The sequence below is a fragment of the Tyto alba genome, unplaced genomic scaffold, assembly GCF_018691265.1.
Source record: "Tyto alba isolate M040663 unplaced genomic scaffold, T.alba_DEE_v4.0 Super-Scaffold_42, whole genome shotgun sequence".
NCBI classification, from domain to species: domain Eukaryota; kingdom Metazoa; phylum Chordata; class Aves; order Strigiformes; family Tytonidae; genus Tyto; species Tyto alba.
Window position 1 is genome coordinate 31606926 of NW_024881318.1, and position 14747 is coordinate 31621672.

The following is a 14747-nucleotide window of genomic DNA, read 5'->3' on the forward strand; positions in this document are numbered from 1 at the left end:
CGGCCGCCCCGCCCCGCCCCGGCGCTGCCGTGGCCGCCTGCCCGCAGGCCCGGCCCTCACCGCGGGGGACCGGCGCCGCGCGGGGGCCCTGCTTGCTGCCCAGGCGGGTGAGGAGGTGGAGGTGGAGGTGCGAGGCGGCGCCATGTTAGTCACAGCCGCGCACCTGGAGGCGCCGGAAGCCAGGCTGAGGAGATCCCTCCGGCCGGTTGTGAGCCGGCTGCGCGGCGGTGCGGCTGTGTTTGCCGCCCGGTTGGGAGATTTCCAAGCTGATTGCAGGCGTCTCTGGAGGCGTGCGTACGTGGCCAAGGTCCAGTGTGCCCCTGAAATACCGGTGGCTTTGGGGTGAGGCGGGTGAGCCGCCCTCTCAGGGAGGTTGTGCCACATCTCCCTTTTCAGGAGCCCTTCTTCTTGTAGTCATTTTAGCCTTACTTCCGCACGCTTGGGAACTTAGTAGGTGTTAAAGTCTAGATGTGGCTGACCTCTTTCAGTGGTGAGCCGGTTCAGCCGCTGAAATGGGAGCAGATGCGTTCTGTCTTGCTTGCTAGGTGCAGGCAGTGTGGAGGAAGAAGCTGACTCTGGTAGCAGAGACGGGAGAGCCCAGAAGTGCAAGAAGCAGCTTTGTGAGCAGAGAAGGAGCCAGAGGAGGAAGGCCAGAATCTGCCACTTGTAGGTGGGTGTAGCAGCAGTAGGACCTGAATGGCAGCGGGACTGAAGCTGCTCCACTGGTTAGGTGCAGCCTGGTAGCTGGTGAGTTACGAGGGAAACAATTTGATGTGTGTCAAAATGAGAGGAGCCAGAACAGGGGTGAAAAGTGGAGTGATGCCCGGGAAATAGGTAGCAGGAGGGAGAGGGAGTGGATTAAAGTCTTGCTTGACAGGGAGATAGGTTGGTTATATGATGACACTGGGGGAAAATAGGATATGTAGGTTTTGGGAGGGGATCTGGATTTGGGTAGAGAGCTAGGGAAAATGGAAATAAACAAAGAACCAAAGGGTATATGAAAATACGTGTGGGGTGTTTGAAGGAGCTTGTTATGGGTAGAAGGCTTAAAGCTTTCCAGAGCTGTAGATTCCTAGATGTTAGTGACACTTTGCTATCTTGGCTGTTTTACGTCCCAACTCAGCTACCACTGAGTGGAAGGTGGGCATCAGTTGTGGAACACTTGGATACTGCTGTGAAGAGTCTCACAGTAAGGAAAGACTGAGAAGTAACAGTTCCTGTATTCTGTGAAGAGTGAAGTATTTCAGTGAAGAAAAAAAGCAGAGAATGAAAAGAAGCTTGAAGAGAACAAAAGAAGATGAGCACTGTTATGAACACAAGCTGAAGCTGAAGTCTTGCAAAGAGTGAAAGAGCATCAGAATGTATAATCGGACTATTTTATGGTGTGTGACGACAGCGACATAAGGAGATTTATTTATGTTTATGTGGCAGTTTTCTGATACCCGATTCTGGTTATGTTCTTCCAATATAGATCTTTAATAATTAAAAGAAATATATATTTATGTAGTACTAATTTGTGTATGAAGTAACAAATGTTACTGTCGGGCTAAACTTTCTTTGGTTGTCTGATACCATTAAATGATTGGACCAGTGCTGTGATGTGTGTTCTCTCTCTTTTCCTGTTAGGTAAATACTTTTTTCCTTATATGTAAATACTTTTTGTACCAAACCTAACATGTCTTACGAATTTCACTTTTTTTAAAAAAAAAGAGTCAGTCTTGGCAAAAGTTAACAAGCTCATTAGCTAGCATCTACGTGCAGATGATTTGTCCCTCTGAAGCTTGGCATCAGCTTTTCCCCTCCATCCACCCGCTTGGGTTTCTTGTAGTGTTGGGCTTTAGGATTTGATGCCAGTGTTGAAAGAAGGGGTTTCAGGAATATCATTCTTCAGTTTGTGAGATTCTGACTGAGCCTGGTGTGAGTTTGCAGTGTATTAAGTGATTGTTGATTCCTGTCATATGACTACAGTCATAAAAACTAATCTTGAGCCATATCTTGTGATTTAAGGTAAAAATTAGTTTTTTATATATATATTTTATTTATTTTAACACAGTAGCTGTTTAACTATGAGTAATGCATATTTTAATTCCAGACCCTAAATGGTAATATTTGGCAAAAACAGAGCTAAAGTGTTTTTTTGCCATACAGGAAAGTACTAAGAGTGCTGTTTGTGTTCCGTCTGGACATGGTTGTATGACAGTGGTTTTTTGGATGTTGATGCTATTAGAGAAAATAAAGTATTTTGAACTGGCATGGAAAGCAATCCTAGAACTATGTAAAGCTATAGTACATTCACACCTGGAGTATGACAGGAAGCTCAGAACTACCAGAGAGTTACTGCTTTTGAAACTATTTCTGGTGTCACAGTGAGTAACACTTGTGAAGACTCTGACAAGAAGAGAAATACAGTTGCTAACTTACTGGGTAGGAACTCGTCAAGACTGTATTGATGGAAGACACTACTTACATTCCTTTTTTTTCTTTTTTTTAATTAGCAAACATGCTTATAAATGGCAAAGCCATTTATGTGGTTTGGATTGTTTGCTTAATGATGATGGCCTCTAGAAACGAGGGCACAAGTGCAGTAAGTAAGAGTAAATGCTGGTCAATTCTAGAATAAAATTCCACCGTGTAGAAGAGATGTCAGTCTGTCGTCATCAATATGTGACTGGTCATTAAAATTACAGCTGTTAGAGTAATTTTTCTCTTTTGAGATTAGAGGTGAGATACTGGATGTGCTGAGATTGTGCTTCAGTTAAAAACACTAAATATGATCTGCAGAACCTGTTCAGATGTTTGAAAACACAGTGACAGAATCCAGACTGTCCTGATGAGAAAGTACCCACTAGAGAAATGTAGTGCTTGTAGTTCACAGCACACTGAGAAGCTTTTCCATTTTGTTTTTCTGAAATTGTACAAGATCCATGAGTCAAGGCTGGTGCTCCTTGCTTTTCTTCAGTGAGCGCTGACTTTATATTAGTATACTTTGAGACAAGAACTGCTGAAGAATGCATGGAGGTAATATGTGGTAAATTTTACTTTATAAATTGCAGCTTGCTTGCTGTGATAATGTGAACCAAATGAGATGATGGTGCAGAAGTCAAGAGTGACCCAGTTCTCCAACTCCCGTTAAGTTCTGTACAGCCAGTTCACAGCAAGCACTTGGTGTGCATAGAAACTGCAAAGCTCAATTGAATAGAGAACTGTGATTTGTTTTGTTTAAGTTCTGAAAGACTCAAGTTATATTTAGAAATACAAGGATATAAATTGTTTGGTTTATTGTCAATTCATAGGCTTAGAAATGACAAAAGCATTGCTGCCAACATTCAGTAAGCTTTTGAACCAAACTTAATTAACCCTGAAATAGGTCTTCTTTGCAGTTTGGCAGATAGCTACAAAAGAACCACAGAAAAGAGTATCATGCTGGCTATACTGGAAGGGAGGGTGAGCTAGGCTTTGACACCCTCCCCCCAAGACAGCAGCCAGCTGGGTCTGTGGCACTGTGCTCATGCAGCGTACCCTGGTGACCTGTGAAGATCTCTCCTCCAGGAGGAACTGAGAAAGACCCAATAAGAAAACCAAGACAACTGCTCTTTTCGGGGCTTGGGCATGCCAGGAGTGTTCTTGACTCGGCTGGCAGTCACTGCCTCCATTTCATAAATCTTCTTTCCCCCCCTTCCCCACCGTCGCTCTAAAAAGGGTGTGAATACAACAGTCTTGTTCAATATTTCTGTTAGTAAATCATAGAATCATAAAATAGTTTGAGTTGGAAGGGATCTTTAAAGTTCATCTAGTCCAACCCCCCTGCAATGAGCAGGGACATCTTTAACCAGATCAGGTTGCTCAGAGCCCCGTCCAACCCGACCTTAAATGTTTCCAGGGATGGGGCATCCACCACCTCTCCAGGCAATCTCTTCCAGTGTTTCACCACCTTAATTGTAAAAAATTTCTTCCTTATCTCTACTCTGAATCTAGCCTCTTAGTTTAAAACCATTACCCTTTTTCCTATCACAACAGGAACTACTAAAAAGTCTCTCCCATCTTTTTTTTATGAGCCCCCTTTAAGTATTGAAAGGAAATGAAGATGTTTAGATAGAAGTGATTAAAAATTAATAAAATCCAAAGAGGTTATGTATTAACCCTAATAAAAATCAAATAGCTTTGTTTTGGCCAGGAGAGGTAGACCCGTATCTCATATCTGCATCTTAATTTGTTGGGTTTGCTTATCACACTTGCATTTGATTTTTAAGAGAAAGGCGTGCCAGGTGCTTCAGCTGGTGGTGCTGGTAACCCTTAACCTGTTGCGCTGCACTGTGATGGCACTGGGGTCAGCGAATGAAGATAAGCCCTGAGAGTGCTCCTATGTGCTGCGCCCGTTGGTAAAGGGGTCTGTGGCAGATGCCCCAGCCCTGGTTGAAGGCTGTGCTGCCTGGCGTGGTCAGGAATTGAAGCCTGGAGAAGGGCAGCTTAGTCGTGCTGAGGGAGAAAGCAGAGAGGGATGCAAAGCGGGACGCAGAGCTCTTCCATTTCTTCTCGTTCAGTGCACACAGAGACCCACTCTGGACTTGAGGAAACCTTTTCCCACGTAAACGGCACATTTCTAAAGCAGTCTTAAAAGACTGGTAATTTTCTGTTCGAGTTCATCATCAGTGCCTTTGTTTAAAAGGAACACCAGGCCAGTTGGTTGGGTATATGCTTAGCAGGGAGAAAATACACGTTGATGGTGTGTTATTGACTGAGTTCAATTTACTTTTAAATGTAAATGAGTAAGTGGCCCCAGTCCAGGAGAAAGGACTCACTGCAGTGAGAAACTGTAGTGAGGAACCTGTCCCTCAAAACCCTCACTAAAAGAACAACATTGAGGAGCTGGAGCGTGTCCAAAGAAGGGCAGTGAAGCTGGTGAAGGGTCTAGAGCACAAGTCTTATGAGGAGCAGCTGAGGGAACTGGGGGTGTTTAGCGTGGAAAAGAGGAGGCTCAGGGGAGACCTTATCGCTCTCTACAACTACCCGAAGGGAGGTTGTAGCAAGATGGGGGTCAGTCTCTTCCCCCAAGTAACAAGCAGTAGGACAAGTGGAAATGAGTGGCCTCAAGTTGCACCAGAGGAGTTTTAGAGTGGATATTAGGAAAAATTTCTTTACCAAAAGGGTTGTTAAGCACTGAGACAGGCTGCCCAGGGAAATGGTTGAGTCAACACCCCTAGAGGTATTTAAAAGACACATAGATGTGGCATTTAGGGACATGGTTTAGTGGTGGACTTGGCAGTGCTAAGTTATCAGTTGGACTTGATGATCTTAAAGGTCTTTTCCAACCTAAAAAATTCTGTGATTCTACGACTCCAAGGGTTGAGTGTTCTTTTCTAGGCTACAAGGCCAGACTGCTTACCGTCTGTGATCTGGGAGTCTTGTATTTTGGTTTGCCAGAGGTCTGCATCCAGGTGTTTTTGTCCTCTCATCATGTTATATTTTCCAGAGCTGTAGGTGCTGGTTTTGTAGCCGTTTGAGTAGAAGAGAACATACAGAGTATGTTGGAGGCATATCAGTGTAGGTTATGACTGCAGAGGTCTTCTTGCTTCCAGCTGTTCGTATTTATGAAGTTCATGAAAGCATGGGCATTCACATGGAGTTCACTGCTTCATGAACTAAACAAACAGTTAAGTGGTTTATGTTGGTGCGTTGCTCTCAAACAACAGAAATTTATTTTTAACAAGCCTACTTAGTATTTAGAGAGGAGTAATTTTGTAGTGAAATTCAGATTTCACTATGTTTCATTGAGCAAGATTCACTGATTTTTGTGGATAAATAAAATGAGCTATATAAAGTTCTGTTGGCCTGCTGATATCACCAGGCCACACATCAAGTGAGGGCTTTGACACACTGGGCACACTTTCATGTAGAGCATGTCCCTGAGAAGGTTTAATGATGCCTTTAATTAGATATATAGACAGCCGAAGGAAAAGTAAGAATTCTGTAAGTAAAGTGCTGTTTACTATCCCTTAGTAAGGCAATTTTGACATACTATGTCCTTCAACATTTTTTCTTAATTAATTTTATCTAAAGCAGACACATGTGTCTAGTGTAAGGTGTTTCTGTTGTGTAGTTGATTGATCCAAACCTAGGATAAGGCTTTCTAATACTGTTTATGGCAGCTTACAAGCTATCTTTCTGGGGTAATATTTGAAGGATATATGTCTTCAGTTTCAAAATACAGATGAACTGCATTCTGATCGACAAGTTAAAAAAAAAAAAAACCAAACTCTGCCCCTGCCCCAAACCTACAGATACTATTTTTTTTTGGTCCTTCAACAAAGAAGTTAGAGACCTGGAAGAATAGTTTATTAGAATTGCATTTAAGGTAGTTCTCAGGAATTGTTGTTCACACAGCTTATAAAGCACTGCAATTTTCTACTATAGCCTGTAAAGTGCAGGCCATGGAACATTTCTGTATCACCTCATCCTTAAATTAGAGCATGTCTTAAGAAGTTACACAGTCTTTGTTTTAAAATCAAGTAGCTAAAGAATATAGCTTAAGCCCTGTTAGTCCTACACAAGTTCCATTCACCTTTCCCTTAACAGTGCTGTTGCCATACACGGAGTACTCTTTTTCTACCTATGTTCATATCTGCTGTGATGAAGTCACTCCTTAGACTTTGACAGTATAAAATAGACTCAAATCATTGGTGTCTTGTTCCAGTAATTTTACAAGACCCATCGCATTTTTTATTTTTTTTTTTAATACTCCCCATATTGGCTTTAAAATAAGATAAATGGAATAATATTAAGATTATTTTTAATGTCTTCACCTCTGCATTTTATATTTCAGTGTATCTCGTTTAAAAATAAAACCCAAGAAACAAGGAGTGTTAGCTTGATCATGGCCAGTACTTGCACATAAGATTGTAAATGCAGTAGTTTTTTTTTTTTTTTTTTTTTTTTTTTTTTTTTTTTTTTTTTTTTTTTTGTAGAGGGACCTTGCCTAAGTTGATTTTTTTTTTGGTAATGTTTTGCTTGCTTTATCTAATTGTTTTGTCATTGTAGATGATGAGAATCAATTTCTTGCAATCTCTAAGTTTGTTCTGCATTGTGGAACTTATCACTGCAGAAGAATGACAGGTTACTGATTCTTCATAAGTGTCATAAGTGCATGCCTGTGCATGGATGTATCCAGGCACTGGTGCTGAAAGCCTTTCTCTAACTTACAGTAGCTATGGGATGCTGCCACACACCTATACTACTTGTCTTTCAGTGTGAAAAGTGATTTAAATAGCTGTGTGGCACCACAGGTTATTGGATTTTCTCAAACTCAGATTTCTCTTACTTACTCAGGAAACTTGTAGCCAGACATAATTTCTGAAAACCTTGAGAGAGAGAAAGGGAGAGTGTTGGGTTATGTGCCACAAAGAATAATTTCTGAATATTGGTCATATCTTTTTTCTGACATATGGTCTATAGGCCTTTTTATACCATGACTGACTTCAAGCAGGGAATCACTGATAAGCCTTGAATTACCTGGAAAAGGATTCCAGAAATAGAAGAAGAAAGTGTCTAGGAGACTGCTCCACCAAGGTTTGTGTCTCCTGTGCACGGTACCTGACTATACTATAATGTACAGAATTTAGATCAACTTTGTGGGTAGAGCTCTTATTTAAGGGATATGAATGTTTGACTTGATCCCATAATACATGTTTGAATCATATCAGACAGGTTAATCATCTTTAAGGGCCTGGTAGGATCTGACATGGACACTGGGAAAAGATGGGTGGAGATTGCAGGAGGATCCTTGGAGAAAGCACAAATGAAATGTATTCAGTCCAAATAAAGAAAATCTAAGCATGTTAGTGTGTAGGGTAGAGATCTTTGCTTCTGTTGTGGATGAACAAGATCTAAGACAGGATATAGAGATGAGTAGTTTGGACTATGTGAAGCTTAGAAGTTACCTTTTGGTAGGAACTTTAGGTGAGTCTGAATTGAACTTCGCATGCAAAACTCTTTTGTATAGACAGATCTGTCACACTGGCCTATTTCTTTTCCAGTCATTCTAACTGAAATAAAAACCACCAGATAGCAAGTTTTATTGAGGTGGAAAAGTGTAAATGAAAACAAAGGCTCACCTCACTATTCCATTGAGGTCAAGAGAGCTTTCTTCAGGGAACTTGGTTCATTAGAAGAAAAACTCAAAGGAGGATGCTGAGAATGGAGCTTCAGTCAAGTGGGTGTGCATAAAAGGGGGAAAAGAATAAAATAATAGTGATAGTTAAATAGATGTTCACTGAAGTAATGGAAGGTCCAGAAAGCCACTATAGCCTGGAGGAGGTTGTACTGGTAAAAGAGGGAATGATTGGTTCCATAGAAATCACTCATTTTTGGACATTTTTGTTGTCAAACCCCACATTTTAATCTCTGAAGGGTTCATTAGTTTGGTGACACTTCAGGTCTTTGCCCCCCCCTTTGAGGAGGGGAAATGGCTAGATGATCTCCAGAGTTCCCTTCTAGTGTCAGTTGTTCTGTGATCCCATGAAGATCTGCAGATCTGTCTGTCAGGAGTGCCAGCCCTAGATGTCTTTTAAGAATAGTTCAGAAAATTCCTTAGTTACCTCAAAATGATATGTCATTTTGTTCTTATTTATTTGATCCTCAAGTATCTTCCTGCCATTTTGTGTGATGATTAAGTGGTAATACTTAGTGTTTATACTTGAGATGTAGCTTATCTTTTTCTCCCCCAGTCTTATGTCATCTGCAAAACTTCAGTTTTTTTAATGTCAGGTAACTGGAAAAATATTAAATACTATGAAGTCTGCAGGAATCCACCAGAAATGTGCTTAAAGTTTATTCCCTATTTAGTTATGCCTTTAGACTAATTTTTAATCTATCATGTTCTTGTATTGCTGTAGTTATAAACCAAAATGTTGTGTACTGCTAAATCAGGTATCTTACACAAATCTTTTTTTCCTTTGACCCTATTACTCTTATGATCCAAATTTTCAACCTAATCCTAAATTTGTTTAAGACCTCTATTCAGTACATCCATGACTGATACTAATTATCTTAACTGTAGTTTAAATAATTAATTAATTAATTTTAAATGTTGCAGTGTTACCTTTCTTCTAATCTTATAATACTTTCCAGCATTTTAAGTTTTAAAGCATATTATTTTAAAGACATTTTTAAAAAGCATTTCAAGTTCAGCTTATTATTTTAAGGACATAAAAATTAATGGTCCATAGTATGGCTTATTCAACTTCCTAAACTCTTGGTTGTTGTTTATCTGATCTGCTGGTTTAAAAATATTTAGCTTTAGTAGATGATGTGTTAACATCTCTCTTTAGATACTGTTGGATCGCAAAGTATTTTTACCATGTGACTACATAATCTAGATATCCTTTAAGAAATGTGGTAGAATAATTGTCAAACACTTTTCTTTGTCCCTGTTTTGTGTTCTTACTGATTCTGACATTTCCAGCTAGTATGGGTCCAGTGACACAGTGGAAGTTAAACAGTTTTTTTGTTGTTTTTTGGAACAAACTCCTTTCTATCACCTTCAGTTAAACTATCTACACGGACTTTCCTACCTCCTGTGTTTATTTGCTTTTTTAATCAATCTCCTAGAGTTTATGACTTCAGGGTTTACAGCTACTATTAAGAGAAGACTTCAGTTATGTCACTGGAGCCAGCTGCTTTTAGTTTTCCTCTCTGGCTGTGGTTTAGTGAGCATCTGAGCTGAGCCAATGATGTGTTGCTGACAAAAAGGGGACATCTGATTCCCTACTCCTACTCTGCTCTTAGGTTGGGAATTCCTGTGCCTGGTGTTTGCCAGATTGTGCTGCAAACTGATTCAGTTGGTTTAATTTACCATAAATATTTTCTTTTCTTTTCTCTTTTTTTTTTTTTTTTCCTCCATCTGGATTCAATGTGTATCTCACTGGTGAGTTAAGTTGACTCATAAACTGATATGATGCATACCAGAGCTGGTACAAGGTGTGGTGGGTGAAGATGGAGCACATGGCCTATGTCTTTTGGCAATATTGAACTGATCAACTGGCTCATCATGAAACTGCAGCCTAAGCCAGTTTAGTTAGTTTTAATTACTGTAGGCATCTCAATCATGGGATTACTGCTTTATGAGCAACTAGAAAAATCTAAGTTGACCTTCTGAAGTACCACCTGCCCATACTATTTGAATCTGATTACGAACAACAAATGCAATCAAATAATGGTGACTTGGTTGTCACTAATATTTGGTTGTGCAGTCCAGCCAGGCAGTTTAAGATGAGGCATAATTTATGATTCTTTGTTTGGCAACTGCATCAGAGACTGTTTCATTTATGTTTATTTATTTCCACAACCTCTATGCTCCAACCTCTGGTTTTGAGCTCAGTTTGGGGCACTACAAATGAATTATCCATAATATGCTCACAGCCAGCAAATGTGGGAGCTTTTGCAGTTTAGGACCCTGCAAGAGGAAAGAAGCTGCTGTACAAAATTATCAAAGCACAGAATTTCTTAACTCAGAAAAGTGACAGGCCAAAGGAAGCCTCCAAGTTTAGATATGGCTGATAGCAGGTCGCCCCAATGCTAACAGCGTCTCTCTAAGTCAAGGTGTGAGTAGACTGTAAGTAGTTTCAATATAGTCCTTACGAGCAGCCCTGTGTGTTTCTGATTTAAAAGTACATCTTGACTACAGCAAGGAGGTCTCTTGAATCTCAGTGCAGTGAACTTTTTTCTGGAAGGATGGCATCAGTTTATTCACTACAGAAATACTCCCACATTGTTTTTAACATATTCCTTGCCTTGACCTGATTACTACAATTACTCTAGTTGGTTATAGAGATGACAGTGGAGTGCGTACAAGATGATGAGAGTATTCTCTGTAGAGGCAGTAAAGTCTGGGGAGAACACTGAAAACCGTAGTTGATGTGAACTAACATTCATTTGAATCAGTATTTGCAAACATCTGGGTAGATCTGGTTGTGTATCTATTGTAAACATACAACTCTTGTGTGTCTTTAAATATAACTAGTGGCAGCAATAACAATTAAAAAACCCTACCTTGCTGGGAGAGAGGTGAAGAAGGCTTCGCTAAACATTCATGGTGGAGATACAAAGGCAAGTACAGAACACTTTAAAAGGTCTAAGAGAATGGAAGATGCTTTAACTAAAGGAAAATGTTCAGAAGAGACTTAACCAATACTTTAATGCAGTTGGATAACCCATCTTTGGACTAGACAGACGGGTGATGGCAGACGTTGCTGTTTACTATGAACACTAGCCAAGTTCTTAAAAATAGTTTGTTGTTTCTTAATTCCAGAAAAAAACAATAGAAGAGATCATGGGAGTTCAAATATAGTAGCAGGAGATTCTACATGTTACCAGTCAACTTTTACAGGGTTGATGAAGAAATCCATCTTGTGTTCAAACTGTGTTGAAGATGGCACAGCATGATGTGAATACTTCACAAGTTCTGTGAAGAGTACGTAGCAGCCTGCTGGTGCTGCTGGCCCTTAGGATTTGCTCCAGATGTTAAAATAATGGCTTGTAGACTATTGTGAGTAGTTGAAATAGTGAACACATCTTCTGAGTACTACTGTTCCTGCTGTGTGTTGGTACAAACATGCACTTACATTTACTGATGACCTGAATAGGAGGTATAGCTGAGTCTATGTCCCTCTGGACTGGGAATGACTCTTTAAGGGTAAACTCAGCACAGTTTTTGCTTTTAAGTTGCTGTTGAGGTAAGCCACCGCTTTAAGAAAGATGCAACATTTTTTGACAGTTTCTTTTCAACCTGTGACAACTCTTGGCTTTTCCTAACCATTGGTAGCATGAAAAGCAGGAGACTGCACTATTGCTGCCTACACAGGGGACAAACAGCTTCCTGAAATACAAATTATGGTTTTGCTCTTTTTGGCCAAAATCAGGTTATTGTAGGATTGTTTTAAGAAGGATGAACCCTTGGAGGAAAGTCTACAAGATGCTGTTTGCCAAAAACCTCAGAATTCTAATGTGTATTTTTGTGGTGTCTCTTGGGGATCAGCTGGCAAAAGTGCTGCCACCTTGAGCGGTCTGGAAAGCGCTCAGGGAAATGGGGTATGGGTTCCTCACTTCTTCCTCTAGGAAACTTCTTGTTGCCTGGAAGCAAAGGTGGTTGCGGAGGTGGGCTGTGCTGCCCATGCTTGGACAGCATTGAGTGCAGCAATGCCAAGTTCTAGCTCATGGCTGCACGGACACAGCAGAACTTCTTGCAAGGCAAGACATCCTGCATGCTCTCCCACAGTATTAAAGATACAACTTCAGTTTTGAGACAGTTGAAGGTCTCCTCAAATATCTTGCAAAATGCCAAGAGAATAGTTGTTATGGCCCATCTCCTTGACTTTTTTTTTTTCCTAATTTGCAACTCCTTAATGGGGAAGTTGTGTCAAATACATATTCTGTTCCTTAATCTAAAGGGAATGCTGGAGCCCAAATTTGTTTTTCCATGTAATTTCCTTACTCTGGCTCCTTCTGAGTGTAGTGTTTACTCTGTATTTCCTAGAGAAATTATGCCAGAGTGTGTTCGTATGAGGCTGAGTTTTTTGTCCTAGATGTACAAGATGCAGTTCTTAAATCAAGCAATCTTCTGCATTTTAGACCTTAAATAAAACTAAATTTATTCTGTCTTCTCCTTAGAAGCAGACATCTGGCCTGCTGTTTGTTCTAAGAGACTCAGAACATGGAAATACGATTTCAGCAGGAGAAAAGTTGCAGCAACATTTGGCCCAAACCGACTGGTGAGACTTCAGAGAGATGTCAGCTGCAGAGATGTCAGATCATAGACTGTGACAGTTCTCCCGTGCTCACATAACCAGGTAGCGTGTGTTGACACTCTAGGAACTGCTCAGAAGCCAGAAGAGACTTTTACACAGAAGCTGAAGTATTCTGCCATGTGGAGGAGAAACTTACAAAGCAAGAGGGGACATCTGGAGGGGAAAATCAATAATGGTTGTAAAAATAGTCTACTTAATTTAACTGTGATGAAGAAAGAATTGAGTCATTGCTGAACACATTACCACTGCTAACTTTCCGGAGCAGAAAACATGACTTGGGAAATGAGAACTTCATGAAGGCAGATTGGGTGATGCTAAGAGGAGAAGCTGAGTTGTAATCAGAGTGGTGAAGTTGGCATGATTTATGGATTGTGATTATTAACCTTGTTTTTTAAAAAAATAAACAGCTGAGTTTTAGTAATGAAAAAAAAAAGGTTACAGAACAAGGCTTTTTAAAAGAAATACAGCTGGGACAATGACAAACAAAATAATATTTTAGGTTATACTAATAAAAATAGCCATCCCATATTTTAAACCAGAAAGAATGGATTCCAAAGGAAGTGAAAGCACCTACAGAAAAGGTAGAATCTGAGTATGAAATATTTAATAAGTAATCCACCACAGGCCTCTTATGTTTTTAAAATTATTTTATTCTTTCAAGACTGTATGTTTTCTATTGGTTATTGAATGAACTAAGGGAGAAATTAAAAATCAACATGTCAGTAAACACTGAGGTCAAACTGAGTTGAGAAGGAATACTCAGTAGTGTAATAATATGCAGAGTTTAAGATAAACATTAAGTTTTCAATTAAGAGGCCGGGTAATCAGTCCAATCAAGGGCACCACACAGTAAATATGTTATTTCCTGCTTTAGTACCCTGAACTGTTTTTAGCTTACTCTATCCTTGGAGGAATTCCTGAGTTTTTTCTTGCATGCTCTAAAGTAAAATTTCCCCTTCATGACAACTGAAATGGAAACCAATTATCTAGCAATTCCAAGAAAATAAAAGGTACACAGATATTAAGATGCCTATCTTAAGCTTCTCAAACACACAAGACTTGAAGTATAATCCTTTCTGGCATGATGCAACACCTTCCCTTCTATTTAGATAGCAAAGCACACCACACTTGTAACTCCCACGCTGTTCCAGTTGATAACCAAATACCTTAGCTCCTTCAAATACCCTACATAAATATTATTTGGCAGTGGTAGAGGTAGTCAGTTATCCCTGAAAAACTACCCGATCATGTACTTAGATAATCACAAACCTGCTTGAGCAGTATAAATCCAGTTTATAGTAGTTGTGAGTAGTACGTGGGCAGTGGCTTACAATAACAAAAGTCAAATGTTAACAGAGTGCCAGAGCAGTGATCTCTGACACTTTAAGTTCAATGAATACTAGAAGAACTGAGCAGTGCTGTCTGCTTTTACACCCCCAGCCAATAACTGAGGATGCTGGGGGAGTAAAAATGAAATGGCCTGTGAGCTCTCCGTACCATGATCTGTTCTTTGGACATGGTGAAAGACAGACTACTGCGCTAGAAGGACGATTCGGTCTGACTGTTGGGCACCTGTGTTCTTCACTCCTGTCTTCCAGCAGAAGATAAGAATCAAGCCCTTGCACTGTTGCTCTCCAGCATGACAAGAATGGTACTTACTGCAATGATATCCAGTCATTTGAGAAAGTCAATTTAATAAGTCATTACTAAATTTATGCAGGCTGTGGGATTAGTAGGAAAGAAACAGATTCAAATGCATTTGTTCAATTTCGACTTTTGTTTCTGTGCTTGCAGCTTAAAAGGACTATTCTCAGACTGCTGAAGTAGTACCTAAATCGTCTACTTTTTTGGACCAGTGGAACAGAAGTTAGAATTACTTTAATCTCGCCACTGATTTTTCTCCTGTGGACTCAACAAAATATAAACTCATTAAGGAAGTTAGGGAATGTA

General features: G+C 40.1%; 1 long non-coding RNA gene across 3 annotated transcripts; it reads left to right on the forward strand.

Annotated features, from left to right (window-relative positions):
• The first annotated feature begins 92 nt into the window (after window positions 1-92).
• LOC116965463 lies at window positions 93-1592 on the forward strand. Of its 3 annotated transcripts, none has more exons than XR_004409372.2 (3): window positions 93-351; window positions 546-670; window positions 1124-1592. It is a non-coding gene; the product is annotated as an uncharacterized LOC116965463 (long non-coding RNA). The 3 variants fall into 3 exon arrangements; XR_004409371.2 differs by having other exon boundaries at window positions 93-307; XR_006166684.1 differs by lacking the exon at window positions 93-351 and having other exon boundaries at window positions 360-670.
• The last annotated feature ends 13155 nt before the right edge of the window (window positions 1593-14747 follow it).